The sequence below is a fragment of the Plectropomus leopardus genome, chromosome 17, assembly GCF_026936395.1.
Source record: "Plectropomus leopardus strain MGB_pleo_1.0 chromosome 17, ASM2693639v1, whole genome shotgun sequence".
In the NCBI taxonomy this organism is placed as follows: Eukaryota; Metazoa; Chordata; class Actinopteri; order Perciformes; family Serranidae; genus Plectropomus; species Plectropomus leopardus.
Window position 1 is genome coordinate 17469752 of NC_142192.1, and position 19837 is coordinate 17489588.

At 41.8% G+C, this 19837-nt stretch overlaps 1 protein-coding gene across 4 annotated transcripts in view; it reads left to right on the forward strand.

Annotated features, from left to right (window-relative positions):
* The window catches only part of col16a1 (collagen, type XVI, alpha 1), a 176917-nt gene that overhangs the window by 17807 nt on the left and 139273 nt on the right, over positions 1 to 19837 (forward strand). For all 4 annotated transcript variants that reach the window (XM_088090134.1, XM_088090133.1, XM_088090137.1 and 1 more), the window contains exons 2-3: positions 9331 to 9413; positions 9805 to 9876. The gene's annotated coding sequence lies outside the window, so the exon portion shown is untranslated. The remainder of the gene's footprint in view (positions 1 to 9330; positions 9414 to 9804; positions 9877 to 19837) is intronic.

Below are 19837 nucleotides of genomic sequence, written 5' to 3' on the forward strand. Positions count from 1 at the left end.
TTGTAACGATGACCTATGCGGGGCAAAGATAAGTGATGACAAGAAAATGGTGAAGAGTTGATTACAGGCAATTCAAACATCACTGATAAAAATCAGTGATGTTTGTTTAATAACTCGTCCCTGGCCGTGTGTCCCTTCAATAGGCCTATTTGGAACTTTTGTCCTTCTCCAATAAAAACATGAAAGAAGCAATTTTATTTTCACAGAATTACAGTTGTTTACACCATAAATTGATGCAGAAAAAGCACAAATTGGTGCATGTAAATTTACTTGATCCCTCATTTTATTTCTGTACCTCCAAGTTGAAACAAAATCTACATCTTCAGTATCCTTGGTCTACAGCTTGTCAGTGTAGGAGGTAGCTTTCTACTATCCATCCATCTGCGTTTCACCACACTCGAATGCTATCGCGCTTTAACTGTAGGTATCTCAGATTGTGAGGCAGCTCATCGATTGGTGCTGATGCGAATCCAGAGCATGTCAACAGACAAGAGGTGAGCTCACTAGTTCTCAGAGGCCTTCAGATGGTGTAGGCCTCCGCAGAGCGTTGTCCAACGGGAACTAAGTGTTTGTCAATGCAGCGAACGAGGGGAGGACAGAGGGAGGGGAGTAAAAGCAGAGGAGAGAAAGGCCACTGCCATCGCTCTTCCATGACGCTGAGGATCTGGATCCGCTGGGCTCCCAGGCTAAATTAAAACAACCGGCGTCCCATTGATTCCAGCGCTGACAGGGACCATACATCACCCCACAGCCAGGGAGAGAGGAAGAGAGAGTAAAGAGAGAAAGACGAAGGGGAGGGAGGGGTAATAGAGAAGCAAAGAACACATTGAAGAAAGAAAATGATAACCAAAATGATAGGGGGAGAAAAGAAATAAGAGGAGGGTAAAAACAGTGAAATGATTAGAAAAGGGACATCTGTAGAAGAGAAAGAAGGAAGGACGGTAGCTGGTGAAAAGAGCAAAGGGAATAAAGGGGAAAAGATGAGATGGCAAACCAGACGTAAGCAATCGTCCACTGACAAGTCAATTTATTTCCCATGCATGGTCCACAATTACTAAGAAGCAGAGAGAACTTTTTGGTAGGGAGTTAGAGGTAGAGAAGAGACAAAAGAGAGACTTTTTGGTTGATACAAACTGTTTAGATCGGCAAAGCCAGTTTGACGGGCTGGGAATAGAAAAGCCAGGGCATAATTGGGGGTTAGAACAAATTACACTCCCTTCAGTCTATTCAGTTGAGACCTTTTTTTTTTCTTATTCCTGTAAATTTAATAGTCTTTTATCTCCCCGAAATATCTCAAGAACCTCAATTTATCTTACCGACTTCCTTATTTCAAATCTCCTTCATTCTCTAGACCATATGAAAAGGAATATTTCACTTATTGACTTGGATATGACAGGCTATTGTTATTCATCGACAAGCTCTTTGATGAGGTATCAGCATCCGAATGAGCTCTTGCAGCAAGAATGGGAGTTTGACATGTGAGGTGAGCTTTGCAGTGACTATGCTAATGGTGAATTCAAAAGGATCTCACAAGAGCCAGTAGAAAAGAAAACCCTTAGATGGTTGGATGTGGACTGTTGAAATTAACCTGTCATCACTGCTTTACTGCATAAATACATAATTGTGTTCAGGATGTCAAACCTACACGTGGGTCCCTTTCTATCATTGCAATGCTCTCTTTTTTTCTGAATTGGCTTCATTTAACTTGCTTATAATGTCACCGAGTTGCATCATGGTATACTAAAACCACCTGTCACTATAAATATGCATCTGTGAGCGGTTACGCAACCTGTGCAGAAGGCTGTATTCATTAAAATATGATCTGTTTTGTCAAACACTTGAGGTGGACAACCTGTGTGTCTTCATTTGAAAGACCTATATGGTACATGCTGGCTTGGCGCAGAGACTGGAGGGAGTGGAAGCGGCTAGCGTCTACTAAAGGACTAGTAGAGACTCCAGAGTAGTGGTATTTGTATGTTGTGTGTTCTTAGCTTGTTTGGTAAAGTTACCCACTGGTAGGCGTATGTAAAGTAATAACCTCTCAGAGTTGCAGGTTACAGAAATCAGAAATATCTTTAACATCTGTTTTTATCTCAAAAGAGTTTTCAGTCTTAATTTCTTACTTCAGTCTTCTAATTGCAGCAAAATGTACCCAGTGGACTGAAAAAGCTATCGATTATATCACTCTAGAAGGCTACCAAAAGGTTATTTGTATTTGTATTCAATGCCGCACAAAAATATTGCGATATTATGCTTTATCGAATTTTTTCCCCCACCCCGATGAAACACACATGGGGTGGGGGAATGGCCACATATGGTCGTATACACACAAGCTTCAGACATCAAAGAGAGGGATTTCTAGGACTCCTTCTCTTCAAACTTCAGTTAAAGGTTAATTCTGGTTATTTTAAGTCTGGGCTTTATTACCTTACCCTCCAGAGTTGGTTGGGTCATGTTTTTTCCCTTATTCTTTTCTGTTTATTTGCAGTCAAGCAGGATATCTAAAAATCTTGCTTTGCTGAAAACTTCTCTTGGTTAAGGGGCAGGAAAATCTTCTCTTTGATGAAATTTTTGAGCTTTGGACACATCTCGAGAAAAACGTTGTGGAATAGCCCTCAAATATAAGGGCACAGAGGCCCATGTACATGTTTCACTAGAGCTCATGCCTTTTCAAATGATGTACTGTGATAAAGTTATCCACACTGTTTAAAGTTCGCATAATTGTACAGCACTTTAGCAATGTGCAGTACATCCCTCAAATTAGAGGCTGCAGATGGAACACATCACTCCTGCTGCTGTATAATAGCTACAGAGATTTAATCAGCTGAAAGGGAGAGACCTCATATATCCTAGATGCACTTCTGGATGACACAAGAAGCACCCACTGATGAGACCCAGTACAGATTCTGCCATTACTGCATAAAATGTTGAATTTTTTGCCTTGAAAATGGTCTAGATTAAATATTCATATCATTGTGACAGAGGGAAAACTAGTAGTGTATCATTGTATGTGACTTGTGTACTGTATATGTGTATGCCATATTTTAAGTAACTGGTTGCTGCTATCATTCCTCCTTTTCACACTGGCCATGAGGTGATTCCACTATATCACGATGACACTGTAGGAAACTAAGGGAAAGATCCATACTCAGGATTCAGCAGCCAGAGTTAGCCAAATCAAGCAGCTATTTTCTGTCTTGCAAGGCACCTGCACATATGTATCCAAAGCAGGTAAAGACACAACTTCTCATCCGCTTTATCACTTTTGTTTGTCATTTTTTCAGCAGTCTTTGTCTTCTCTGTTACAGTGTAGTTGCACTTCAGGGGAATCGTTTCACGGCTGGTATGAAGAGGAGGAATGATTACAGCAACCAATAACTCTGTCAAGGTATATATGGCATGCAAGTATTGTATGAAGATAGACTTGGGAAAAAAGGGATTATTTTTGACAGAAGAACCGTCTGCAAAGTGAGTCTTACAGTGGAGAGGCTGGGAAAACTAAAATAATCCCTCAGTAAGAGTCCAGTGTGAGTGACAGTTGTTCTGTGAGTGAGAGCGTTAGAGAGAGATTTCTCTATTAGAGGTTAAATTCTGTGCACGTGTCTGAAAATCAAAAATGTGTTAGACACTAAATTAGATAAATTGATTTAACGATTAATTAAATTTTTAACCAATTACGCCGCTGCTTCTACCAACCTCTCCATCTACTCCACCTCATCGCCATTCCTCACCTTGTGTTTCTTCCTGCGATGCTCCCAGACTGTTTCACTTCTCTTATCTTTAATGCTCCCTGCACTCATCTCATGGTTATGCTCTTTTGTTTCCCTTTCTCCATCGTCTTTTCTCTTTCTTTCTGCTTTTACTCATATTTTAATCACAAGCTCCATCAATTGATCTATTTTCTTACGTTAGACTCATTTTATTGAATATTTCTTGTAATCTTTTCTTTGATCCTTTGATTTCCTGCTGAACCTTGTAGTTATGGCCACAGAAGAGGCTTCGTGATCTGGGGTTCGTCAATCATTTACAAAGTGAGATGTTTTTGAAGTCCATCAAAACAAAGAAGGAATTGCGACATCACTCTTAAAATATTCATTTGTGTGATTGTTTACCATCTTCTCCTATACCCCCCCCCCACCCCCGCCCCCACCAGATGCTGGGATTGATGTTGACGTGGTAAGTCTAAACTAAAGACAGCAAAAAAGATGTTACATATGAGACACTGTTGGGACCTCAAAATATATGAATTATGTTTAATGTGACTTAATTTACATTAAAATCCCCTCATGGGGGACCATTCTCAAAAAGGGAAAAATGATAGCCAATCAATGCAATGACTCTCCTAAAATAAATTAAACCATCAGTTTGAAAGTCTGAAGAATAATTATTTAATAACTACAACCAAAATGGTCATATTAATTGTAAAGGGTGAGTGATTTGGAAGTTCATGACACAATAGTTGGTGACATTTACTCTTGTGCACCGCTGAACAGACAGCAAGTATGGTTCAAAAACACATTTATTTAAAATGAAAGCAAAGCAAAAAAAAAAAAAAAAAAACACACACGCTATCCTAACTAGTGATAAATACAAGTGTATATGCAAAGGTGGATGTCTAAATGTGGAGAAGTAAAATAGGCTGTCCCCTGCCAATCAGTTAAAGTAGAGCATGAATTGTTCTACTGAGACTCCGGCTTCTTGTACACTAGAAGAAAGTTTGACTTTTATCCCCCAGTTAGCAGTGTTGCTGGTGCAGTAAATCAGGCAAAATGGGAGAACCAAAAACAACCAAAAAACATGTGCATCCATCAGTAAAACTCACGTAGGCCAGGAGCCCAGATGTGAGTGTTATGGCCGAGCAGCTTAGTGTTAATAATGACTCAGTTATCATGTGTGGGTGGTGCCTGCTTTTAATCAGCAGCCTGAAGTTTAGTAGCTGAATTATAAGTGATAGGGCACTTACACATCTACATTGTATTTGGGAAATCTCATTATAGTGAATGAAGTCAAGCGATACAAAAATTGGAAACTCTGTTATGGTAAGCTGTGTGTAGCTGTTCTGCTAAACTAGCAGTGCAGTGTGTGTAGTCACTGTTTTGATGGGTTTTCACTTTGAAAGAACGCCAACCTGTAATCTCCCAAGTGAAATTGAGTCTGTCTTCTGAGTTAAAACCTCTCCATAAGGAGCTGAATATGTGTCACTGGGTTTAGAATTATCACTCAAACAAATACGACTAGATGGTGAGGAAATATTGAACTTACAGAAAGATAAGGGAGGCAGACAGGGATGGATAGAACTTGTCCAGGCACAAGTCAATACACACTTTAGCAAATGAAATGATCCCTAACAAATCCATGGCTGTTTTGATGCAGGGCACAATCTGTTTTCGTGCAGACCTGGGCGCTTGAAAAACAATGGGCTCTACCTGACCTGAACCTGTTGCAAACGTTCCAGTCCACATGTACTTTGGCAGTTTTTTTTTATCACATTAAACAGCAACCAACAGGACCACTGAATTGAATTTTTAGAGGGGAGATACACCGATTTTCAAAATTCATACATGTTATTCCTATGATCTAAGGCAGTCCAAAAATATTAGGAAAAATTATCACCTCACTCCCCAAGTGTAAAACTAAAAAAGTGCCAAAACTCCAATTTGTGATGTCAAAGGAAGTCTAGAGCTGCTGCACCGACAATAAATTGGGAAAGATTTTAAAGATGATACAGCATTTGACAGTCCCATTGCACAGCTCTACTTTAGCCTGTTTTCATTCCGAACTCCAAAAATAGCCTTTTCGGCATTTACTGTGTCTGCTCGATAGCACACGATATTATTTTCAGGTAAATTCATTTTACTTTTTGCCATTTTTTTTGCCAATTTTTGCTAATTACGTCTTTCACTTCTCATGCCTCGTTTCCATGTTTTTGAAAGAAATAAAGCTAATTTGCTCAGATTTTAAGGTCAATCATGTCATCAAACTCATAGCAAATTACAAAATTTAATTAGGCTTAAATGTTTGGGAGTTTTATGTTCCTGCTCACTTCAGCAGGTGTTTTTCTTTTTATGCTGTCTGTTATTTTAGGGAATGTTCTGTGTATGAAAACTGATGTCGAATGACCTAAATGATCCCTTCTCTTCCAATTCCATCCACAGATCATAGAAAAAACTGTGATGGACCTCAAATTGTGTAGGCACAGACGCCTGCACAGTGTATAAACCCACCCACTCCCCAAAATAAAATGGGTTTAAAAATTGCTGCCTTCCACAACATTAGCTAAATAGCACCATTACTATTTCACTGTACTCCCATAGCAGAACACCCACTACCCTATAAACGGATGCAGGAATGGAGGCAGAAGAATGCCATTTCCTGAAAAACCGCAGTTTTTCAGAATCACTGCAATCAGATTTATGATGCAATTTAGATAAGATACATTTTCAAATGTGAAATTGACAAAACATCGGACAAGCTGAATTTCTGTTTTCTTATTAATCTACACTCTGAAATGCTTTCCCGAGAGCATCCCCGGACCTGACATGAGATAGCCTGTTAAGACTTGCTATCAGCTTATCGAAGAAGAAAAAAAACAGGTAGTCACGGTAACTAAGATGGATTTGTTTACAGAGCTTTTGTGATTGGTATGGTTTTGTTACAAATGCCAGTTTAGGCTTTAATCCAGCAATTGTAAATTCAGGCTTAAACCTTTAGTCCCGTGGCATTTTCTGGTTTGATGGAAATGGAAATGTGCCATTGGTCATCACAGTGAAAGCTATTCCAAGGCGCTTGGATGGCGCTCCAGGGTGAAACAACAGCACACACACCCCTCCCACCCCCAACCTGGCCCTGTTCTCTCTGAGAGACAGGAAATATGGTAATGTGGGGAATGAATAGTGAGTCTCTAGGAAGACTTTCCTCGTGCCTGTGTGTTCGTCTGTGTGTGCGTGTGTGTGTGTGTGTGTGTGTGTCCGTCCAGCTGCTCTCTTGGCCACTGCGGCCATTACTGAGCTGTACCAAGCAGCAGAGCATGACACACACCAGCTGGATCTGTACACACCTCCACTGAGAGAGCAGGCCCGTGTGCCAATGAGACAAGGAGAAAAAGAGAAAGTGAGAAAAGAGGGAGAGAGGATGGGGGTTGAGGGGATGGATAGAGTGAGAGACAATGAGGGACAGAGGTGCCACAGCCAAGGAGACAGAATGAGAGGAGAGATCCGTCCTCAAGGTAAGATTAAACAGACTTAACACCGTACGAATGACACCCACAAAGTCGCCATCGACTGCCACCCCCTAATACACACTGTGAGAGCACACACACATGCCAAACACATAATTGCACTCACAGATAGTATGTTATACTGACCTCGGTGTCAGATTGGGTGTATGGATTTATGTGTGACAAATTGTGGGTGTGTGGGCAGCTTCCAGGGAGAAAATGTCCACCATGTGTCCTATTGTTATGGTGGCTATTAGAGCAGCCATAAATACAACTCAGATCAGCTGCAGAAGGGAATGTCCAGCTCTGTCTGTCTGTCTGTCTGTCTGTCTGTCTGTCTGTCTGTCTGTCTGTCTGTCTGTCTGTCTGTGTGTGTGTGTGTGTGTGTGTGTGTGTGTGTGTGTGTGTGTGTGTGTGTGTGTGTGTGTGTGTGTGTGTGTGTGTGTGTACGTTCATATATACCGTATCTCCCTAGACATATTAAGGCTGCCATCTATGTCTGCAAGGCATTTTCTCTCGCCCTTTCTCTGTTCTGTCTTTCTTCGCACCTCACTCTCACACGGCTTTTCACGGGCACCTTTGCTAGTGATGAAGAAAAACATTATGCATGGATGGATTGGGGGTTTGGAGGGTGTGGGGATGGTAAAAAAGATTATTCATATGCCAGAGATAAATGTATTTTCACTATTTGCCTCCATCCCTGCCCTCACCAGCAGCCCCTCTTCCACGTCTCCCTCTTCCCTCATTTCGTATTCCTCAGTCCAGCCACATTATTCCTGCTCCCTCTCCTCCATGCCGCTGTCTGGCCAGCTGACACGAAACGATAGAGCATTCTGTTATGGTGTTTGGAACACACTGAACATCACTTGTCAGCTGAGGGACAACAATGGCTGGCGAGGAGCGGAGGGTATGCAGTCAGAGCGGGACATTCTACCTCAACCCACTTCTGTCTTTGTTTAAATCCCATTAAATGCAGACTGGAGTCTTCTTTTCTTGGCTTGAAGTCAATAAGTAGCTCACTTTAGGTTCAAAATGTTTTTTTTTTCTTCAGCAAGAGGCCAGGGATGCTAATTCACTAAACCTCTTCTATTACAAAGCATCAAATGAATCTAATATTGTTTGGCACTAAAAACTTCCAAATTCTTCTTTGAAAATCCACTTACATCGATTAATTCTGCAGGCAAGAAAAGCAGTAAGTGATAAGACATTATTTTTCCTCCCAGTGTGATACATTATCGATGCAGTTCAAACATTAATATTGCTGAGATTGATCCTGAGTGCCTCCCATATACACTATGAAATGCTTTACATAGTCTTTAATATATCTCTAGGATTTTTGTGAGATTGCTCCCAATTGACCCTTCGCTAAGTCCCGCCCTTCAATGCAAAGTGGACAATCATAGTGTAGCATTGGCCGGTCATTGGACATGGCAGACATTCCTGCAGTTAGTATGTCAATGGCACGCTCCCTCAAAACTTGCGACATGTGTGGCATTTTGTTGTGTGATCCAACTGCACATTTTAGAGTGACCATTAAGGAGCATCCCAAGCCACACCTGTAAAGCAATGATGCTGCTTAATGACCATTTTGATATGCCACAGCTGACAGGTCTACAATCTGTCTCAACACTGTAAGACACGAAGGCCAGAACTATATTAACGTCGTCTCTTTTTATATAAAACATAATTAAAACATGCTTGTTTTACAAGATCTCATATGAGGTTTTTCTGTTTTACTCACATGTGCACTGAAGGTTGCTCAATAAAACATCAATTTTAATCTTATTATACCCATTTGCTCTATTTTGTGCTGTTATTGCTGCACAAAATTGCTGTGTAAAGTTTCATTTAAAGGTAATAACAGCTATCACAAATTAATCTAGTTGCAGGGTTCGTTTTTGTCTAATATTCAGTGCTGTGGTGCAGACTTGTTATAGTAGGAAAAGCACGGTGTTACTGATATCAGTATTGGTGGCTTTGTTCCCTATAAGTGTCCCCATTAGCCTTGGCAGTACGACAGCTGAGCATGCCTATTACTAGGACCAGGCTTTTCCTACTATGACATGTCAAAATGTCCTTTATTAAATGTCTTTTTTTTGTCATTTTTTGACCAGCAAATGAAAGATTGTTGACGCACTAAGCAAACATGGAGCAACATTGGAAGATTCAGAGCTGCGATTCTGGCCACCTGACAAATGTAAGTCTAAAATTGACTGTTTTTTAGCTTTGCCATGGTCCTAACCAAACATAGCAGAAAATATGCTGGTTTTAAGCAGCTAAATGTTCCATTATGCTAACCAGCGAGCTACTGACTTTATCTGTCTGATGTTTGGTGCTCTTTGCATAGTGAGACTTAAAAAAAAAAAAAATTACCAAGATGGTTTGAATGCCTGAGGTGAAAAAAGGCAGAGAAATATCACTTTCAGACTCTTAACTTTTACCATATGAAGAACTTGAGGCAGTAACTCCAGGATTGCATGGTTAGTAGCTACATTTGAGCAGCTAACAACAATTCACATCTGTTGTTCTTCCGTATTACTAATTTTCATTTATTTTCTCATCTACCTCTCACCTGTTTATCTGTTTAGATAGCAGCTGTGGTGGCTGGTGATGCTTGTACCATCTGTGTGACAACAAGTACGCTGAGCATTTTCACTCAGGTAGGCTTACATGCATGCACATCACTTATACCGCATCTCATTTGCTGTTTTTTGTACTGTTGCTGCTGCACAAAGTTGTGGTGTAAAGTTTGATTTAGAAATAATAACAGCTACCACGAGTTACTCTCGCTGCGGGGTCCATTTTTGTCTAGTATCTAGGGCTGCAGTACAGACTTGTCTTGGTGTTATTAGTAACTATACTTTTCATGCTAACGGTGGCTCTGTTTGAATTAAATGTCACTGTAGACCATGACAGTGTGACAGTAAACTGCTTAATTTTTGTACCATTTGAAGATAACTCAAGGTAGGCTTGAATGGCTTGGGAGCAGCTCACAACCAACACCTGTGTCTCCTGTCTATTACCATTTTTAGCTGGACTGCAGCATGCAAGGCCATATAAACGTTTAGATCTGTCCGTGAGTGATGAAGTTGCACCATTGGTAGGAGTGACTGATGACGTAAGTGGTGGTATTTCCCCACTGTTGTCTTTTGAAATAAGGCGCTGACGTACTGACACAGCCGTGAACACTTACAGTCCTATTGCTGTATTCCTCATTTTCTGTAAGCACTGTGGCATGATAGCATGGTGGAATTAACAAGGTAGACAGCTAACCAGACAGCCGTGGTTGACAGGCAATTTTGAATGGTAAGAGAGGATCATCTCATCAGTTTGTTAGAGGAACAGATGTGTCTGTATGATACAAGCCATAAATCTATTTAAACATTAACTACTAAGTGTTAAAATGTCAGAGTGGGTGCTACCGCAGTTATGGGGAGAAGTGGAACTGCTTAAAGCTTAAGTGAATATTATGCCTTACAATAGTGTAACAGGCGGTGCCACAATGACAAAATTCTCTTTTTGGTAATCAACACTGATAGGATGTTTTGTGAACTATCGTTATCGGTGGAGTTTGGCTCTGATAGTGGCTGATGGCTGTGCGGTTTCTGCCAGTCACGCTGGGACGTTCATCCCCAGCCACAGCTGAGGAGGGGAGAGGAGGGTTGTGTTGAAGTTAGCAAAAGAGAGCCTGATCAGTGGGTTCAACTCCAGAGAAAGCTAGTCCTTTCTGTTGTGTGGCTCTAAGTGTGCTGTTCTCCATTTAGATATTTATTTATTAATTTTTGCCCTGGAATGCTACAACAGGGCCTGTGCTGTATGCTAGGGTCAAGGCGAAGGAAAGTCCTAACTTGGTGTATGCCTGCCACTTTCTGTGTCATACTAAAAGTCTTTTTTTTAAAATTAAAAGCCCTCTGGCCTTTCGTGCAAGGTCCAGCCATTTATTAGGTTTTTACCTAGTCTTATTAGTCTATTTTCTTATCTTCCTCTGACCTGATTACCTCTTTCGATGAGTGGCTTAGTAGCTAACTCTCGTGGTTGCTGATGCTTTTGTCATCTATTTCACAAGGTTTCAGATGAGGCTTTTTAATTTTACTCCCACAGTATGTGCATGTACATGAGTGAAGGTTGCTCAATAAAACATCAATTCTAATCTCATTATACCATTTGCTCTTCCGTACTATTGCTGCTGCACAAAATTACCCTGTAAAGTTTGATTTATAGATTACAGCTAACACAAATTGCCTTTTGTTGCAGGATCCATTTATGTCTAATATTTAGAGCTGTTGTACAGACCTGTCATCATAGGAAAAGCACAGATGCTACTAATAACACTAACAATGCCGCTGTGAAATATATTGGAATAAATAACAAGAATTAGTCAATCAATTAATTGAGAAAATATTGTTGAAAATATTGAACAATTAGAGTTAGGAATTCAATAGAAGTTGTCTATTGCCATTTTCAAACAAATTAAGATTAGAAAAGAGGTTTAGGGTCACGTTAGTTTATTCATGAATTATTTTAACTTGCAACAGGTCAGATTTTACATAGCACCCTGGCAACATCGGACCTTAGGAACATAGCACTTTGGAACATAGGACCTTGGAACTGGGAAAAGAGAACCCCAGTAATAAGTCTTAAAACCCATAAATTACTTAGCACCTCTTTTTCCCTCGTCTCAGAGTCAAAGGTTTTTTTTTAATGGGTTTTTGGTTATAAGCCTAAAATAGTGTCTGTGGCTTACACATGCTTAGGAGACTTTCCCGCTTTGTTCTATGACCTAAAATATGTCGTAAATACCCCACTCATTAACTTTGAAGCTTTTATGTGTCTTAACAGACAGTTGTTAAGAAGTGGCTAAATAATACTACTGAATGCCATCATGCTGAACTGTGCCGGACACAGCTTTACAGCCTTATCATAGTGGCTACGCAACCATGGTGTATTTCAGCATAGCCTAACATTAGCTTTTGACTTCTGGCAATTAAAAAATCCTGAAAGTGGTGTTCATTAGTAAAGTTGTATATTGCTGAACAAAATGTTTAAGTATCATAAACATTTGTTTACTACGTAGCTTATCTTTGCAGTGATCCAAAATCGAAAGGAAAAATCCAGTAGGCTTTTTGATGATGGAACCAGTTTGATGCTAAATTCCTGGTCGGCCTAGAAAAACATCATCCCTTGATCACTCTATATAGGACCCTGGGGACTCGGGATCCTGGGTACACAGGACCTTGGGAACAAAGATACCCTCTCATTTTTGGCCTTTTGAGCATAAGTCAGGATGACATTGTATGACATAGCATACATCTAGCAGACATGGAGCACTGTGTTTCTGGCAATGATGTGAATGCCCAATATTCAATCTCCCTTTGACTCTTCTAAAGGCTTCACCAAACCTCGCAAGTTATATTGCTTTTTGGTTGCAATTACAATTTTTTTAAATTCATTTTTTAATCTCCCTTTTAACCTGTTTACCTGTTTCGATAAGTAGCAGCTAGTCTAGTGGTGGCTGATTCTTGTGCCATCTGTGTCAGTCAGGAGTGGCCTATTTAGGGTGGCTAATTCATCATGGCCTGAGAGCTTACATACGGTACATATAATTACCCCCCAACGCAAACAAGACCGTCTCAGTCCCCGTGATTTATTGTCGTGTCAAGGGAGAGGGAGAGATAGGCATGACGAGGAGGAGGATGAGAGAGGAAGAAGCGAGGGAGGGATAGAGGTGGAGTGGGTGGAAATGAAGAAGAGAATTTTCTAAGAGGACAGGTGAAAGCACAGCGGGCACCGAGAAGTATGAAACATCCGAGTACTGATGTGGCTCAACAAATCCTCAGGTTAGACAATATTAATACCAGTGTTGCGTGTCAAAGTCAAGGATTTCTTCTCGCTACCTTTTTCATTTTTATCCCTCTCAACCTATTTACAAAAAATCCTCAAGGCTTCACACTGCTCATTTCAGAGTCATATCCACTTTGACTCTCGGAGACAGTGGGCTTTGCTATTGCAGGCAGGAACACGTGGCTTCACCCATTGTTTTCTCACATGCCCCCTGTGGTACTCATTTTAAAATGCATCACTGGCCCGTTTCAACCGTGGCGGGTGTATTGTACGGCTGAAGGCCGATGAGATGGCTATACAAGTGAAAACTAAAAAAAAAAAAATGGGGAGATGGAGGAGACGAGAGTAACAATGAAAGATTTATGACAGGCATTGAGAGCAGGCGGCGGTTTTATCAGCCTATTATCAACCAAATCGCCCCCACTGAGATGTAGCACATACAGTATCTACTCTGTTCTGCACTCTCTCTGTTCACTATCCCCACTCACTCTCTTTCCAGATCAATGCTCACCCCCCGCCGCCGCCGCCACCATACATAACCTGACTGTCCCACTCTCTACCTTTTACCGTTCACTCTTTCACCTCTCCTTTAGTATTTACTCACCTCTCACCTTTCCCCCCTTCTTCCTCCTCGTCTCTTTGACTTTGTGTCTTTTGTTCAGTCGACCCTCTTGCCTTTCTTTTCTCCAGCTCATTCTTGTCTCTCTGCTTTATTGCTCTCGCCACCTCCCTCCCTCCTTTCCCCTAGCCGCTGGAGTATTTTCTGTCTACTTTGCTTACGCCGTCTGTTTTCCCCCACGGCCTGCCTGTATATCTGCCTGCTCTCCGTAACCCATGAGGGCTCTTAATAAATGGCAGTTGGCCCTACCTCCATCTCTTTCTCCTTTTTGCCACGTCCTCTGCTTCAGCCCCCACCCTGTTTTAGTCCCCCCGCCCCTCACTCTGAGAAAAGCAAGGCACCTAAAGGTGAACAGGTTAATGTTCTGGCAGTTTGAGATACACTTCTGACATTTCAATCCGGCATCTGTTTTTATCGCAGCTGATTTAAGAAGTGCGGGGGTGCGTGAGGGGGGTAATGGTGGGATGAAAGGAGGGATGGAGAGGAGGAGGAGGAGGAGGAGGAGGAGGAGGGAGCCCATGGGATGGTGCAGCTACCCGGAGACCATAGACTGTGTATAAGGCGCAGCAGGAGCTGTGGACCTGCAGTTGCAGATCAGTTAATAAATAGAAGCATATGGTCATGTCGCCCCCAAGTGGCAGGCAGCAGAACTTTTGGAGCAGGGACAAACTGCGGCAGTGCAACAGACAAAACAGCATCATGTATTCTTCAGGTAATGGAGACAAAAAAAATGAGGCAAAAATGCAAACCTGCTTGAAATAACGTGCTATTATGTGGGCAGAGCACTATGAAGACATCTGTATTCTCCTTGGCGCCAATCATGACCTTTTGAAAGAAATAATAAGAATCTGCCATGAGTTGATTAGACTGTTGGATGCAGATTGATGATTACAGAATGAAGAAGGGAATGTCATGTGAAGAAACTAGCATTGTGCAGAGTGAGAGGCCAGGTGAGGACAAATGCAGAGCATTGGTATACGCACAGCTGTGGCAGAGATAGTGGAAGAGCAGGCACTATACACCAGAGAGTAACACGGAGACCCCAGCTTTTGGGAGAGTAAAGCAGCCAGAGAATCCGATAAAGAAATTGAAACAGAACTCCAGAGGTTTGACCAAGTGGAAAGAAAAGGGATGAAGGGGAAAACAGCGTGAGAGAGGACAACCAGACTTCCAATGAGCAGAAAGTGATAGAGAAACGGAGGGAGGTAGGGGAGAAAAGAGCCGGCAAATAAGAGCAAGGGAGCCGATACGACAGAATAAGTGAATTAGGAGAAACTGGGCTGTAGATGAGCTGCGGGGGGTTGGAGGGAGGACAGACGGGTGATGGCGGGGGAGGGTGGTTGGATGGTGGGATTGCTACACCGCACTGTCAGCCAGCACTTTCTCAGAAGTTTTATTTGATATGAATTCAATAAGCAGCGGCCGATCTCCGTGCCCCGGGTGTAATTACCGGCAGAACAGCAGAGGCATTGTGAGCTTCGCCACCGCCTAAACGCCCCCCTGCTCGCTTCCAGGTCAGCACTGATCTTGTCTGAGAATGTCAATTATCATCTTAAATGCTGTCTGAGGAGCAAGGGAACGAGAAGAGGGGGTTGGGTTGAAAACGATGAAAAATGGCAAATAGGGAGGAAATATTTGCCCAACGTCGAAGCTCAAGAAAAGGAGGAGGACTTGCAGGAAAGATAAGCCTACAGGCTAGAATACTAATAGGTTCCTCTTCATTGTTTAATATGAGAGAGAAGGCAAGACAGCAAGGTATACTGCCGCTTCACTTAAGGTCCCATCATCTTGGATCAAATCTGCCATACATGGCACATGGGAGCAAGGCCATAGGTCTTGTTTCAATGTCTGGTGGGGGGCACATATTAAGCATGGGGTCTGTTCGTCCTCCCCCAAGAACTTTGAGCATCAAACACTTGGTTTTCTGTTTAAACTTTTTTGCACCAATGTGTGCATTGTCTGCATCAATTTAAGGTGAAAATGTCATGGTGCATTCTGCATAGTCAGCCCGTTCTCATTATGAACTTGTCAAATACCTCTGCACACGATCCCAGTCCCAAAAGGCACCTTTTGCGCCACATGATACTCCCCTGGATTGCATCAGTTGAAAACATGGCCCAACAGAACTAGTCACGTTGTTATTATACACCTCTGAACAGCACCTGGCACGTGTGCTTGATATCCCTGACTAGTGGGCGGGTGGGGTGGTGGATGGATCAAACAAACCCCCATTTACTGCCAGTGTTCGCTTTCTGTCTGAATTTGATGTTTCTTTTCCCACAATTTACCATGTGCCTCCTTCCCCTAATCCTAACTAGTCATGCCCTTGTTGCCTAATCTTGACCATCTGTGCTAGCATGTGCATTTGTTGACGTTCCAGCGTTGGTTACCATGTGTTTGTGCTGTCTAAACATAACCACGTACCACGTCATCCACCCAAGTGCCTTTGTTGACATCAACAACGGGGGCATGTGTTTTCATTTTTTTGTGGGACATGTCTGGCATCCCTCAAAAGATCATATGAAAGAGGGTGGTAGTTATATGCACATCATGTAGGTGCAAAGCTGTCAAAAAATGGCGTACATGATTTAAAAGGTAATGCCTGCACACTTACTCCGTACCTCTCAAGTTTATTAAAGGCAACTTTTGTGTGCAGGCGTTACCTTTTCTTCATCCCTCAAAAGATCAACAATACATGGGTTGATGAGTTTAGGCCGAGGTAGACAGGGAAACCTGTGATGTGCATACAGCCTAGTATGCTGGGAGTAGTATCCACTTTGGATGATTTGCAGGCTCTTTTTTCTCTTCCTCCCTCTTTGTCTCTATCGCATTCAATGCCAGTGCAGGAAGTAGTTTGTCCTTTATGTAGCAAGGTGAAGAGTATCGGATTTTTTACACACTTTTAGCTGCTAGGTCACTTAGCTTAACACACCTAGTGGAAATGGGGATACAGATAGCCTGGCTCGGTCCAAAAATAACAAAATCTGCCTCTCAGCGCTAATAAAGTTAAGAAATAAAATGCTATATGTTGTTTGCTTAATTTGTTTTACAAAGACTGGAGCGTACGAACTATACCTTGATGTTCCTCCATGGGTTGGACTGTTTCTTTCATTTCTTTACTGGTCTTTTTGCTAAGCTAAACTACTGACTAGCTTTATATTTACCTCGCAGACGTGGGGGTGGTGTTGATCTCCTCATCTGCCTCTTGGCAAGAAAGGGAATAAATGAACTTCTTCAAATGTTGAGCTATCCCTGCAATATTATCTTTACTATAGCCATTAGCCATAACCACAATCTCGCCTTAATTTTAACTAAACTGTGGTGGCCAATGGAGAAAAGTCTACTATTGCCATTATTGTCTGGCAATGAGGTTTTAGCAGTTAACCGTGTCAGCATGCTACCAAAGTGCTTGTCTGATGTTTGAATATCTAATATTCCCATGCTCCACACCTTTGATATTGGGTTTGGGGAGACCGCAATGGACCATTTCAGAAACTCTCCAAAACTGACAATCCAAAATCCTCTCCCACCTCACACAGCAATCATAGCTAGGTGTTTTGAAGTGAGAATGCAAGCAGGGTTTGAACTCTCCATTTTCATTCTTTACACGGCTGTTTCTGTAGTTCTGTCTTAATTGAATGCATTACTATGAATGTCTTCCAGAGGAGACTGCCTGAAAATGTGTGTCTTTTTCCCCATATTTATACAATTATCTCGTCTCTCTCTGCTCTCTTTGAAGTCCGGCTTTTCACCTTGCTATTGCGTTTGGCCATTTGGAACATCCTTTAACACTTTTGCCTTGGTGTTGGACAATACTTTGTACCACTTAGTTCGCAAACCCTAGCTATAACATTACTGTGGATTCAAGTGGATATTCTGAATTTCTTATATTCTCTATTCTATATTCTTGTCTGTCCACATAGTCTAAGAATTCCAAGTAAGAATTTTTCCCAGACTTCGCATTACCACAAGCAACATAATTTATGTTTTCACTGTTGTCATGCTCAATTTTATGCTTTTTTATGTATATGTCAGCTATTCTCCAGCAATAGATAAACACTGGATATAGATAGTCTTCAACTGTCTTTGTGTATTTCTGAATCCATCAAACCATCCTTCCATCTCCCACCAATTGAGTCATTTGGGTTTTATAATCTCGTTTTGCTCTATATTTTATTCATTTCCATCAGTTCACCATCATACATATCAAGGTTTACTCCTCTTTTATGTGTCAGTTTGTGTTTAGCCGGTTTGTGTTTACACCGATTGCACTTACTCTAGAATCACTGCTGCATGTTCTGGTAATTCGTCATAACATATGCACTGATAATGCATGCTGAATATTGTTTTTCCCTGTATGTGGCGAGCTGCCAGTGAGGTTTCTCATAATGAAAATGTGTGATCGATAACCCCATCTAATAAATGTTATTTTATATTGCCCTAGCAACAAGATCTTTGAGCAGCCTTCTGCCAGTTCTACCAATGGCAGCAACACATATGCATTACAGATTAGATTTGATCCTGGCGTAATGTATGTCTGTATCCCATCCATCTAAGCATCCATTAGTGAATCCATCCATACACCCATCAATCCAGCCTTATGGAGACTCATTCATCCAACTCCGCTTCCTTCCCTCAGCCTCTTCTGTGCCCCATTGGTGGGTGCCAGTGGGAGTGGTCCGCCCTTGATCTGCTCTCAGAACAAACAACCTGGTAAACATCATGAAACATTTAAAGGAGGCAGAGCAGCCTTCTCTCTAATTCACACTGGCAACCCGGAGATGCACAAAAACAGCTGCTCCCAAAGCTCGCCCTTGCAGAGGGGCTCCAGTTAATGTGTGCACATACTGTATATGCCTTTACATCCATGGGAATGTGTGCACGAAGACTGAGCATGTATGTGTGCATTCATGTGAGTGATATGCATGTATGTAAAGGCTTATATAAGTGCCTTTTCATACCACAAGTATCCAGCACTAAGTCAGGGGTCTTTGCTTAAGAAAATCACACTCCGCACCATAGAATAAGTTGGCATATCTGGGTAGATTAACATATTTGGCAAGTGTTGTGTAGGGAGGGAGGAAAACAAGTGAACGGATTAGAATCACAACTCACTCAGCTGGAGGTCTGAGTCAATGCCTTGTACAGAACAAAACCCTCTTCACTGATTCCCCCTATCGCTGGCACAGGAGACTGTCTTGTGCTCAACATTTATACTTATTTGTAAAACTGGATTGCCTCAGTGGTTGGGTAAATGGAGCAAAGCTGCCTTGAGATCTCACCTCCATGTAAACATCACAACTCAAATTTTGTACCTCCCTTAAGCCCACAGACATTTATGTCTTGTCAAAGTGCAATGTCCCGATTCCCCAGCTTGTGTTGTACAGTATAATTCTTGAATGTGTCGTCCCCAAAATGTTGTTGTTTTCCCTCAGAATCAATAAGTTGATTACCTGGAAATACAAGTTTACTGAAGGTTAGATTCTGAGCCGGTGGACAGTTTCTATACTCTTTCCTGTCTTTTCACTGTGAAATATCCATTAAAATCAATGAATAATGAATTAAGGCGTGCAGCCTCTTACTCCCTTTAATAAAATGTAGCAAGCGGAACAGCTTATTCAGTAATGTCACGCATAATTAGCCGTGCTGCCTAGACCACCTTCATGCAGTAATCTTTCGAGGCCTGACCTGCATTCTCTTTCTCTTTTTTTCCCTCCCTCTCATCCTTCGCTCATCTCCATCTCCTCGTCACAGATCTTTCTGTATCTCTCTCTCCCTCTCTATCCATCTCTCTATCCCTCTGTCTCCCCTTCTGTTTAGCTTGTTTGGATTTTGCGTTGCGATCATAAACCAAGAAAATCCCTTCAAGTGTGTGGCTCAAAGGACATACGCATTCACGAGCGCACACAAACACAGTTCTCAGATGAAAACAACAAACAGGCGTGAGCGGGTGAGCACTTGCGATGATAATAGGCCCCCTGTGTAGTTCAGACTCCCGTGTGGTGTGACAAATTATTTACTCTGTAAATGTGTGAAAGTGTACATATGAGGGCATGCATGCCATATCAAGGCTGTAAAATCTCTTTTCAAACCAAAACATTTGAGAACAGTGAAGAGGCATTAGTGAGATAGAATAAGTATTAAAAACCAACTTCTATTGT